Raw genomic sequence first — 12748 nt, 5'->3', positions numbered from 1 at the left:
ATTTTATTTTGTCCTCCTGCTGCAGCAGCTTGCATGAGGGGGCGGACGGTCTGCAGCGGAGGAGTAGTAGAGCTCTCCTAAGTGCTCAATGACTGTTTGGTTGGCACTCTCGGGCATGTGCACTTTCCCTCTTCTCCATTGCGGCTGCATTACATCCTGCATTGAGATCATGCCCACCAGTACAGACCCTGGCTGAGCGCTGTGTCACGGCGTCCTGGCCAATCACAACCCTGCATTGTAGCATTGTGATTGGCTGCAGGAAGCTTGGGAGCTCTGGTGCTTCCTGCTTCCTGTTTTTCACAAGAAGCCAGAGTAGTGTCCTACTTGTAATAATGACAGACACTTACTTTAGATTCATGGAGCTTTATTCACAGACTCCTTACTCGTCCCTGTCCCTACTCTAACGGCCCCCTTTCCTGTCCTCGCTCCTCCTCTTCCTCCTACCCCTTGGCTCCACCCACACCCAACTACTAGACTGCTCACATCATTACATCTCCCCCTTTGTTAACAAAATAAAGTAACTGACTTGATTACAGCTCTTCAATTAGCCTCTTGGGCTTTTGAATGTTCCTTCTAGGACAGAGATTCACTCCAGAGTCTTCAGACGCAGCTTCAGTCTGACATTCAGGTCTCTGTACTGCATCCACTTGACCAGGCACATCTGACTCTCGATGGTCTGGTGTTCTGTCAAGAGCCTCTCTCATGGCTGGTGTACATTTTTGGAAATGTGAGGCATTTCTTGTACTCCGTCTTTTCTCTGACTCTGCAGTAATCATTGTACCTTTCTGTTGAGTGATTACCAACGTGTCAAGGCGACGTCTTCCTCAGGGTCTGTCGTGAAGTTATAAGGACCCACCTCTCGATACCTCCAATTCCGAATGTAATTACTACACAGAATCTTGGAGTGATCAAGCGGGGGGGAAAAGGGAATTAGGAAGGGGACAGCAGGGAAGGAGATCTGGAAAGGAAAAGTTAGAAACCAAATATTCCGTAATCCTAAGTTGACTATAAACCTAGAACCAAGACTGAGAATTCAGTAGAACTCAAGTCCTTAATCACAGTCTCTACTGATACAATCAACTAATTGTAAATAAATACTAAATCATTTAAAACATTCTTTTCACAATATTGTTATTCTCTTTTCTCTTGTGAATAGCGACAGATTCTCCATTAAAAAGTAAAAACACCACTCTTTAGTAAATAGACTTCTTTACCAAAGTTTTAAGAACAATCCTATGCAAAATCACACTGCTGTCTTTTTCATGAGTTATAACTAAAACACCTTTTGGCCTTTTCTCCCAAAGAACATTCGCAAGAACTAATTGCGCTTAGACAATCTGTAAGAGAAATGTATACACGCACATTCATTAGCTTTGCACTTCTACATTAAACATCCCTTGCCAGCAACGAGATGTTATCACAGTTTCAAAGGAGAATATACACCAAATATTCGGACTTTCAGTGGTCTTGGTTATTCCTTATAAAATTAACAACCAGATTTGACACCTATAAACCAGAAAAGTATACTTCGAAGTTTTGCGCCAAGAGCTAAGGTTTGATATCTCCTACCTGTAGAGTACGACCTACTCTACTACTTTGAAGGACAAGGCGTCCCCTCTGGATACTCAAAACGGCTCTTCCATCCGATAACTTCGAACACTGAGCAAGCTGGAAACTGCCACGCCCCCTGGAATCGATCTCCTAAGGCCTCCGTTGAAATCCTTCTCCAAACGACTGGATCTGCATACAAAGGAGAGGGAGCAAGAAGAGACCACAGCCACTCCCCAGAAACGACCAGAATAGTGAGCACAAGGAGACAGGGCGTGGTCGCGCAAGCTAACGTGCCTACGGCGCTTACGTATGCGACCGGGCTACCAAAGCTTACGCATTAGGCGGACGCGTACAACATGCCAAACCTCACGCATTAGGCGGAACGGCATTAGGCAGCAAGCAATGAACAGGAGTCTTGCACAGACACTCTAGGAAGGATGCAGAACAGATGGACAAGCGGGTTTAGAACACCACAACCACCAACGCCCTCCCAAAGATGACTGATGCATTTTGCCACACAGGTGACCCCGAACGTTGAGTGGGGCGGGCCCTAGACCACAGGCCACCCTAGCCCTGACAGTACTCCCCCCTCCCAAGAGTGGTCTAGGGCCCGGCTTTAGAGGGTGGAGGAGGTGGAAACGGCGTACCAAACGAGGGGCATGAACATTGTCAGCCGGCTCCCAGGAATCATTTTCAGCACCGTACCCCTTCCAGGAGACAAGATACCACAACTTGGAGCCCCGACGTTTAGAATCCAAAATGTCCTGTACTTCATATTCCCAATTACCATGAACTAAAATTGGTGCCGGACGGGGAGCCAGATTCTGATTAGCAGGTTTAAGAAGGGAAGTATGAAATACTGGATGAATTCGTAGAGACCTAGGCAACAGCAACTTGAATGTCACAGGGTTCACTTGTCGAAGAACTGGATAAGGACCAATGTACTTAGGTTGAAACATACTCTTGTGCTTGAAGTTTAAGTTCTTTGTGGACAGCCAAACTTTGTCTCCAGGGGCATACGTAGGACCTGAACGATGTTTTTTGTCATACTGCTCTTTGTATTTCTTCTTGCTTTGTAACAAGCGATCCTGAACCTGACGATGGATATTCTGCATAAGTTGTACAGAGTCTCTAACTGCCGGCACACCACTACCATCATTGGGCATAGTTAACGGAATGGTGTTAGGTTCATAGCCATAGAGTGCCTCAAACGGAGAGGAACCGATTGATGAATGAGGCGAAGTGTTATACGAAAATTCAGCAATCCAAAGTAAATCTAACCAAGATTTCTTAGAGTCCGTAACATAACACCTCAAGTATTGTTTCAAAGTTTGGTTCAGTCTTTCAGTTTGCCCATCAGTTTGAGGGTGATAACTAGTGGACATATTGGAAGTGATGTGTAGATCTTTACACCATTGTTGCCAGAACTTGGAAGAGAACTGAGAACCTCGATCTGAAAGCAAAACTGAAGGCAGGCCATGTAAGCGCACCACATGTCGCAGAAATAGTTGTGCTAACTGTCCAGCAGAGGGTAGTTGCTTACAAGGGATGAAATGTGCATATTTGGTTAAACTGTCCACAACTACTAGAATCACAGTATGCTGTTGGATCGGAGGTAAATCAGTAATGAAATCCAATGAAATATGTTTCCATGGTTCAGTTGGTGTAGGTAGAACCTGTAGAAAACCTCTTGGTTTAGTGTGATCGGTTTTAAATCTTGAGCAGACCTCACAATCATTAGCCATTTTCAGTACATCTTTTTGCAGCGTTGGCCACCAAAACATCTTTTGTATTTTCTCCACAGTCTTTCGAGGGCCAGGGTGCCCTGCCATAGGATGTGAATGTAACCAATGGAACAAAGTTTCCTGTAATTGCAATGAGGGCAGATAAACTTGCTTTCCATGGAAAGGTATCCCTTCTTTGATGGTTTGATTAACATTGGAGTTCAACCATGATTTCCACTGAGAAGAAGGAAAATTTTCATGAATATTCTCCAAAAATTGATCTGCCGAGAGTACACTAATTACTTTGCCAGGATCAATTATCGGTTGAGGAGTTCCTTCAAAGCGATGCAAAGAAGAGTCTTTTCTGGACAGGGCATCGGCTTTCTTGTTGTCTTGGCCTGGACGGAAAGTAATTATGAAGTCATATTCGGCAATAAACTTCATCCACCTGAGTTGTCTCGGGGTCAACATTCTAGCTGAGCTCATAAACTGTAAATTTCTATGGTCAGTGTACACAGTTACAGTAAATTTTGCTCCCATTATGTAATGTCTCCATTCTTTGAAGGCTTCTAGTATCGCTAGTAGTTCCTTTTCAGCTATAACATAGTTTTGCTCTGCAGGGTTTAGTTTTCGAGACATGTAGGCAACCGGATGCATTTGACCAGTAGTGTGATGTCTTTGAGAAAGAATGGCTGCTATAGCTACATCCGAGGCGTCAGCTTCAATGATAAAAGGTTCCTCTACATTGGGATGCATGAGAACGGGAGCTTCAGTAAAGGCTCTTTTTAGCTTCTGGAATGCATGTTCAGCTTCTGTGGACCATTCAAATTTCACCTTCTTTCTCAACAATCGTGTGATGGGAGCTACCACAGCAGAAAAGTGATCAATGAAGCGGTGGTAAAAGTTCGCAAATCCCAAAAAGCACTGTATGTCTCGAACAGATGTCGGAGTGGGCCAATCAGCAACAGCTTTGATCTTTCTGTCAGTCATTTTCATCCCAGTTGGAGTGAGGAGAACTCCCAAAAATTCAACTTCACGAACATGGAAATCACATTTAGATAATTTGCAGTACAAATTATGAGATTGCAGAGTGTTCAAAACCTTTCTGACATGACCTTCATGTTCAGCTTCAGAATCAGAATAGATCAATATATCGTCTATATAGACAATAACAAAAAGATCCAAAAATTCTTTCAAGGCATCATTCAAAAAAAACTGGAAAGCTGCCGGTGCATTGCACAGCCCGAATGGCATTACCAAGTACTCAAACAATCCATATCGAGTTTTGAAAGCAGTCTTCCATTCATCACCTTGCCTGATACGGACCAAATGGTAGGCCCCTCTGAGGTCCAATTTAGTGTAGATTTCTGCCCTTTTAACTTGGTCCAACAGAACAGGGATGAGAGGCAATGGGTATTTATTTTTGACAGTGATTTTGTTCAACGCCCTATAATCGATGCAAGTCCTCAATTCCCCATTAGCTTTCGGAATGAAGAATAAAGGAGACGCTGCCGGAGACTTGGAGGGGCGGATGAATCCATTCTCTAGATATTGGTCAAGATACTGTCTTAAATGTTGATTCTCTTTTTCAGACAAAGCATAAATGCGACAATTTGGGACACTAGATCCAGGTACAAGATCAATTTGACAGTCATAGCTTCGATGAGGAGGAAGGAGGGCTGCCTTAGCTTCACTGAAGACTTCTGCGAATTCCTTGTAAATTTTAGGTAACAATGTTTCTTTTTCCTCTGCTGTGGCCAATCGACTTAGAGTTGGTTTTGAGACATTTAGACAAGAAGAATGACAAAAGTCAGACAGAAAAACCAGTTCTCTCTTTCGCCAATCTATGGTTGGATTGTGTAAGCAAAGCCAAGGCATTCCAAGAATAAAACCATACTGAGGTGCTTGGATAACATCAAATTGAAGCTCCTCCTTATGTATTTGTTGCTTAGCGTCTTCACAGAACATAACAACCTTAGAAGTTTGCATGGTTACTGGCCCTCCAGCTAGAATTTTTCCATCCACAGCTTGAACTATTTCTGGAGTCTCTTTTTGTTCACAGATGATTCCTAAGCGTTGGGCAGTTTCTAAATCTACAAAATTTCCTGTAGCTCCAGAATCAACTAAAACTTCCATTTGGCATGTTTCATGAATTAACCTGATTTGTACGGCCAATCTAAAATGAGCTTTGTAGTTAGAGACACATGAGTTCACAGAAGGGAAGGCAATGGTACCCAAGAGATCTCCCTTCAAACATCTTGGGCCAGTTAGTTTTCCGATTTTAGATCTGTTTTTTCCAGAGCTGCTGACTTACTAGAGTTAGGAAATCTTCCCTTTGGCTTAGCTAAACAGTCCTTCACGAAGTGACCTTTTCGACCACAATAAAGGCATTGTCCATTCTTTCGACGATTGTCTTTCTTATCTTTTGACAATGGTTGTCTTAAAGTTCCTATTTCCATAGGCTCCGAACCAGTTTCAGAGTTTGTAGATTGAGGCCTAGATTTAGCTTCAGATCTCCAGTTAGGTTTGTCTGTTCTTTTTTTATCTGATCTCCGTTCAGAGAGTCTGTGGTCTAAACGCAGCGTTAGGTTAATCAATTCTGAGCAAATTACTGGTTGAGGATCAATCTGTGCCAAAACATCTTTCAGATCATCTTTTAAACCTTGATAAAAGAGAGCGGCTCTTTTTTCCTCTGGCCAAGAAGTTTCAGCGATCAATCTGTTGAAATGAGACAAATAAGAAACAAGGTCCCTATTACCTTGTTTCAACTGAAGTAGTTCTCGATCTGCGGATAAAGTAACAGTTCTGCGATCAAAAACTTTTTCAAATTCTTCCACAAATCGTTTCCAGTTGTAAAGCAAAGTGTCATCTTGTCTGACCAAAGGAACTGCCCAGTTTGCTGCATCACCGGTCAAATAGGAAATTAAAAACGCAATTTTAGACTGTGGGGTTGGAAACGCAGTTGGTCTACAAGCAAAACGTAACTCAATCTGGGTCAAAAAGATTTGCACCTTAGAGGGATCCCCAGAAAAATGTTCAGGGGCTGCCAAAGGAATCTGGGGAGGCACTGTAACAGCTATATTTGTATTTCCCCTGCTAGCACCAGTTTCTTGCAACTCTTCTGGAAGAGGAGTACTCTGTAATTGAATATTGTCCACCTTAGCTGCTAACAAAGCAGTTACATCCATGGTTTCCTTTAAGTCTGCTTGCATACGCATGATTGCAGACATTAAATCATTGATGGTGGTCATTATGACTTCACGTACAGACCAGGAGGAAAATAAATTCGTGGGCTCACTATTCTGTCAAGGCGACGTCTTCCTCAGGGTCTGTCGTGAAGTTATAAGGACCCACCTCTCGATACCTCCAATTCCGAATGTAATTACTACACAGAATCTTGGAGTGATCAAGCGGGGGGGAAAAGGGAATTAGGAAGGGGACAGCAGGGAAGGAGATCTGGAAAGGAAAAGTTAGAAACCAAATATTCCGTAATCCTAAATTGACTATAAACCTAGAACCAAGACTGAGAATTCAGTAGAACTCAAGTCCTTAATCACAGTCTCTACTGATACAATCAACTAATTGTAAATAAATACTAAATCATTTAAAACATTCTTTTCACAATATTGTTATTCTCTTTTCTCTTGTGAATAGCGACAGATTCTCCATTAAAAAGTAAAAACACCACTCTTTAGTAAATAGACTTCTTTACCAAAGTTTTAAGAAAAATCCTATGCAAAATCACACTGCTGTCTTTTTCATGAGTTATAACTAAAACACCTTTTGGCCTTTTCTCCCAAAGAACATTCGCAAGAACTAATTGCGCTTAGACAATCTGTAAGAGAAATGTATACACGCACATTCATTAGCTTTGCACTTCTACATTAAACATCCCTTGCCAGCAACGAGATGTTATCACAGTTTCAAAGGAGAATATACACCAAAGATTCGGACTTTCAGTGGTCTTGGTTATTCCTTATAAAATTAACAACCAGATTTGACACCTATAAACCAGAAAAGTATACTTCGAAGTTTTGCGCCAAGAGCTAAGGTTTGATATCTCCTACCTGTAGAGTACGACCTACTCTACTACTTTGAAGGACAAGGCGTCCCCTCTGGATACTCAAAACGGCTCTTCCATCCGATAACTTCGAACACTGAGCAAGCTGGAAACTGCCACGCCCCCTGGAATCGATCTCCTAAGGCCTCCGTTGAAATCCTTCTCCAAACGACTGGATCTGCATACAAAGGAGAGGGAGCAAGAAGAGACCACAGCCACTCCCCATAAACGACCAGAATAGTGAGCACAAGGAGACAGGGCGCGGTCGCGCAAGCTAACGTGCCTACGGCGCTTACGTATGCGACCGGGCTACCAAAGCTCACGCATTAGGCGGACGCGTACAACATGCCAAACCTCACGCATTAGGCGGAACGGCATTAGGCAGCAAGCAATGAACAGGAGTCTTGCACAGACACTCTAGGAAGGATGCAGAACAGATGGACAAGCGGGTTTAGAACACCACAACCACCAACGCCCTCCCAAAGATGACTGATGCATTTTGCCACACAGGTGACCCCAAACGTTGAGTGGGGCGGGCCCTAGACCACAGGCCACCCTAGCCCTGACACAACGGCTCATCTTTGAATTTACAATGCATTTTCTTTAGCTGCTCTTGTTTAACCACCACACAGTCTCCTTCATGAAGAGACGGAGATTTGGCTCTCCTCCGAGTATCTGCATAGACTATCATTTTACTCTTACCCGCGTGATCTGCCAGTACCACCTCTTGATGGGCACGTGCTGGAGACACGGGTCGCAGCTCTCCTTCCCATGTCGGGATCCGTGTTCGAATGGGTCGCCCCAACATGAGCGTGGCAGGATATTTTCCTGTGGTGGCATGTGGGGTAGTCTGATACGCTCTCAGCACCTCATTGAGAGTCACCTGTAAGTCTCTTTCGTCCAGGGTGGCTTGTTGAAAGGTCTTTTTGAAAGTCGCCATGAATCTCTCAATGTGGCCACAGGGGCCTGATCTTGCGGTGCCTGAAGTTGAGGTGCTTCGTGAATTCACTGAAGTCATGTCCATTGAAAGGAGGACCATTGTCCGTATTGAGTCCTTTCGGAACGCCCCAGGCAGCGAAAACTTCGTCTAGCACAGCAATCGTGCTGGAGGCATTGGTGGACGATATGAACTGTGCTATTGGAAACCTCGAGTATTCGGCCATTATTGCCAGAACATATTTGCCTGACTGGAGGGGTTCATAAAAGTCCATGGCAAGCTCTTGCCATACCCCACTGGGCAGCTTCATCATTTGGAGAGGAGCAGGCGGATCTCCATGGCTGACCAGTAGACACTGCGGACAGTCCTTCAAGGTGAGCTCCACCATTTGATCCAGCAGTGGAAACCACACCCTTTCTCAGAGAGCTCTTTTCGTCGCGACAACTCCACGGTGGCCCTCAAGGGCTAAGTTGATTACGCCTTGCCGTAACTGCCTCAGGATGACAATCCGATGATCTCTCAGCAGGAGTCCCTCGGAGGTGGCAGATAATTCTTCGCTAATGTGCCTGAACGCCTGCATCTCTTGACGAACCTGAGGGTCATTCTTTTCTTCCTCATTGTCATGTCTCCAGCGGTGTGTTCGCAGTCGAGGGACCATCTTCTGAAGGACGTTGTCTTGTGCTGTGGCTTCCTGTATCGCTTCCAGAGGAACCGCCGGTGGTCGGGCTACTCCCACCACGAAATGTATGTACTCTTCCGCAATTGAGGGAGGCGAGGCCTGGGACGCTTGTGTATGTCCGGACATGTTATCCGCGGGATTCGCTGACTTCCCCCGGTTTGTGTATTATTGTGTAGGTGTATTCCTGTAGGCGCAAACCCCACCGTTCGATTCGAGGCGGCATCTTGGCTCTGGGGTTTCCAAAGATGGTGACAAGCGCCTGATGATCAGTCACCATCGTAAAATGTTTGCCATAGATAAATACATGAAAATGTTCACAGGCCCAGACAACCGCAAGGCTTTCTTTTTCGGGTTGAGAGTAAGCCTTCTCGGTGTCTGATAGGCTGCGACTGGCATATGCCCCAATGTGTCGTTGGTCAGAGTCATTGTCATACTCAGCCAGTATTGCACCCAAACCCACTGGACTGGCAGCCACCGTTATCTCCGTCTTCCTCTTGGGGTTGAAATAAGCCAAATTGTCCGCTGATTCTACTGCTTGTTTAATCTCCTGAAACGCCCACTCACACTGTGGGGTCCAAGCAAACAGTTGTCCTTGCTTGGTGAGGGCTCGTCGTAGTGGGTGACTGATAGTGGCGTAGTCTTTTATGTATCTAGCACAATAGCTGGCCATGCCTAGAAAGGATTGGATGTCACTCACATCCTGGGGGCTCTTGGTGTCGTTGAGTGCTGTCACTTTCTCTGGGTCAGGCTTCATCCCGGCTCCAGGGAACACATGTCCGAAGAACTTGAGAGTGGATTGATGGAACTCACACTTGTCCTTATTGAGGGTAAGATTGGCTTCCAGAAGAGCATGGCATACCCGATCTAGTGCTTTGTCATGTTCCTGGGTGTTTGACCCACACACCAAGATGTCATCACTGTAGTTCAGTGTATTGGGTATGTGCCTGATGGTTTGACGAATGGTTTCTTGAAATATTTCCGCTGCAGAGGAGACACCAAAACTCAGCTGTTTGTACCGAAACAAACCCAGAAGGGTGGCGAACGTTGTTATGTACCGCAACTTTTCATGTAGTTCCAGCTGGTGGTACCCCTTGTTTAAGTCAAGTTTGGAGAAGACTCTGGCTCCATTCAGTGCAGATATCATGTCACTCAAGTGGGGTCCTGGGTGACGCTCTCTCTCTATGGCGGTGTTGGGGAGTCTCATGTCCACACATAGACGCACCTTCTCAGGAGTGCCCTTCTTTGTCACAATGACGACAGGTGATACCCAGGGTGTGGGGCCATCAGTTCTTTCAATGATGTCTGCCTTTAACAACTCCTGGATTTCATCCTCTACCGCTTGCTGAAGATGAAAAGGCACTTGCCTGGGGTGTTGTGCCAAAGGACGCACTTGCTCATTGATGTGTAGTCGAATCAAACATTTGTTCATTTTCCCTAGCCCTGTGAACAACTTGGGGAACTTGTTGATAATGTCCGGATCATCACTGACTCTGTATAGAATCTCAACCAGCCGTAGGCGCTCTCCAGTAGGCAGACTGAGGAGGCAATCAGCTTCCGGACCTTCAATGACGTGACTGTACGCCGACACAGAGGTGGATTTGTGTCGGAGTGTCGTTGCAAATTTGCCCAGACATGGAAGAGGTTTTTTAGACATCCAGGTAAACACTCTGACATGTGCCGGACTCAAGGGGGGTGACAGCTTCTTTTTATTATACTCAGTTATGGGGATGTAGTTTAGTGACGCCCCACTGTCCAACACAAATTTAGTTGCATGTGTTCCCACACTTATGACCAATGGGGTATACTTCTTTAGTTGATCCGGGTCTGCTACCATGCAGACATATTCATCTGTGTATTCTGATTCCAGAGATGCTGATCTTGAATCTCTCGACGGCACCTTCTCGGTGACCTTCTCACCCATTGGGACTTGTGGGACTCCCTGCTGGAGTGAGACGAGCCAGAGGATGACTTGACTCGATCCTGTACTGCTTGCGCATGATGTCGCCTTGTGTCCGGGCGAAACAATCTTGTAGCTTCTCTCATGCGTTCTTTGCTATATACTCCACATATCACCTCAAAGTGATTCTTCCGTCCACACTTTTGGCATTGTTGGCTCATCGTTGGGCACGCATCTATATGCGGGAAGTTGTACCCGCATCAATAGCATTTTCTAGAGCGTTCTGGTTTCTTGTCTCTCCGACCGGACTCGTAACGTCTCCGTCTTGTGTACTGAAGTCGTGATGCTGGTCGGGACCTTCTCTGTCGTTCTTTTGATCTTCTGCGAGTGTTGTGGTCTTGCACCCTATGTACTTGTTCTCTTCTTTCACTACGCCCTCTCCCCATACTTTTGGCATGTTCCTCCACTTGATCATGCACTCGGGTCATCTCATCCAGATTGTGGCTTTTCCTCAGCAGCCGCCTTCGAAGGGTCTCTGAGTGACAACCCTCAATGACTCGCAGTCGGATGGCATCCTCCATTGAGAATGTGTCAAAGTTGCAATACTGAGACAATCGGCGTAGCCTACATATGAATGTGCTCATTATTTCCTCCTTGTCTTGACATGCTTGGTGGAATACATATCTCTCATAATCCACGTTTCTTTTGTGTACAAACTTTTTGTTTAACGCATCTCGCACTTGATCCTTCAATATAATCCTCAAAGGCTTCGGGCCATTCCTGCCATCTGGGGCCCATGCTTTCGCCAGCTACCAGAGCCAATGCTTCCGGAGGGCGCAGATGTGACGCCCCAGTCGCAGCTGGCGCATCACTGTTTGTTGGAGGATTCGAAATGTCCGTGCAGGTGTATCAATGACACACACTTGCGCTTGCTGCTCTTTGTCACTGTTTGTGGGCTTGTTTCTTGCCAGTGCTTGTTCGCTTGCTTCTGGCCTTCACAAATGCTTGTTTGGTCACTGTCAATGCTTGTTTGCTTCTTGCTTTTGCCAATGCTTGTTTTGCATTTATCAATGCTTGTTTGCTTGCTTATTGCTTTTGCCACTGCTTGTTTTGCATGTATCAATGCTTGTTTGCTTGCCTATTGCTTTTGCCAGTGCTTGTTTTGCATGTAGCAATGCTTGTTTGCTTGCCTCTTGCTTTTGCCAGTGCTTGTTTTGCATGTATCAATGCTTATTTCTTAATGTCTTGCGCTGCCTGACCTTAAAATGGCCGCTTGCAATCCGCACATAGGGGGTGTCCTGAAGGTTGCCTGATTCCAAGATGGCCGCCGTTACTGAACTCTCAGCTCACACGAGACTTCGCTTTCATTCATTCCTTCGAGGCAGATTCATTCCCCAGGACTCACCGGCAGCCGGTCCCAAAGGCAGCAGGGCCTCTTCAGTGCCTCTCACACTCCTGAGCTGCCGCAGCATCCAGGTAAGATCGGGGTGGGCTCCCGACTTTCTTTCTTCAGTCGCGATCCACTTCGGCGGCCGCGTGCCAAGTACCACGCATCCGGGGTGAGCTCCCGATTTTGGCGTGAAGCAGCACTCGTCTTTAGTTGGCTTTGGCGCTCAACAGCGCTCGTCAGGCAGGGCTCCACGCGATCGTCTAATCGCGGAGCTGAGGCAATTACCACTGGCCTGAGTCTTTAGGCGGCAATCTCTTCGGGGGCACACATGTCGCGACGGCGACCACGTTTCTCGTGCTGCCCGGGGCAGGGACGTTTTCCTTGTCCATTCAGGGATGGCAGGTCACTTCATCCCACCCTCGTCGCCAGCTGTAGTGTCCTGCTTGTAATAACGACAGACACTTACTTTAGATTCATAGAGCTTAATTCACAGACTCCTTACTCGTCCCT

The sequence above is a fragment of the Lissotriton vulgaris genome, chromosome 1_1 (genome assembly GCF_964263255.1).
Source record: "Lissotriton vulgaris chromosome 1_1, aLisVul1.2, whole genome shotgun sequence".
Classification (NCBI taxonomy): domain Eukaryota; kingdom Metazoa; phylum Chordata; class Amphibia; order Caudata; family Salamandridae; genus Lissotriton; species Lissotriton vulgaris.
This window is presented reverse-complemented; position numbering follows the sequence as displayed.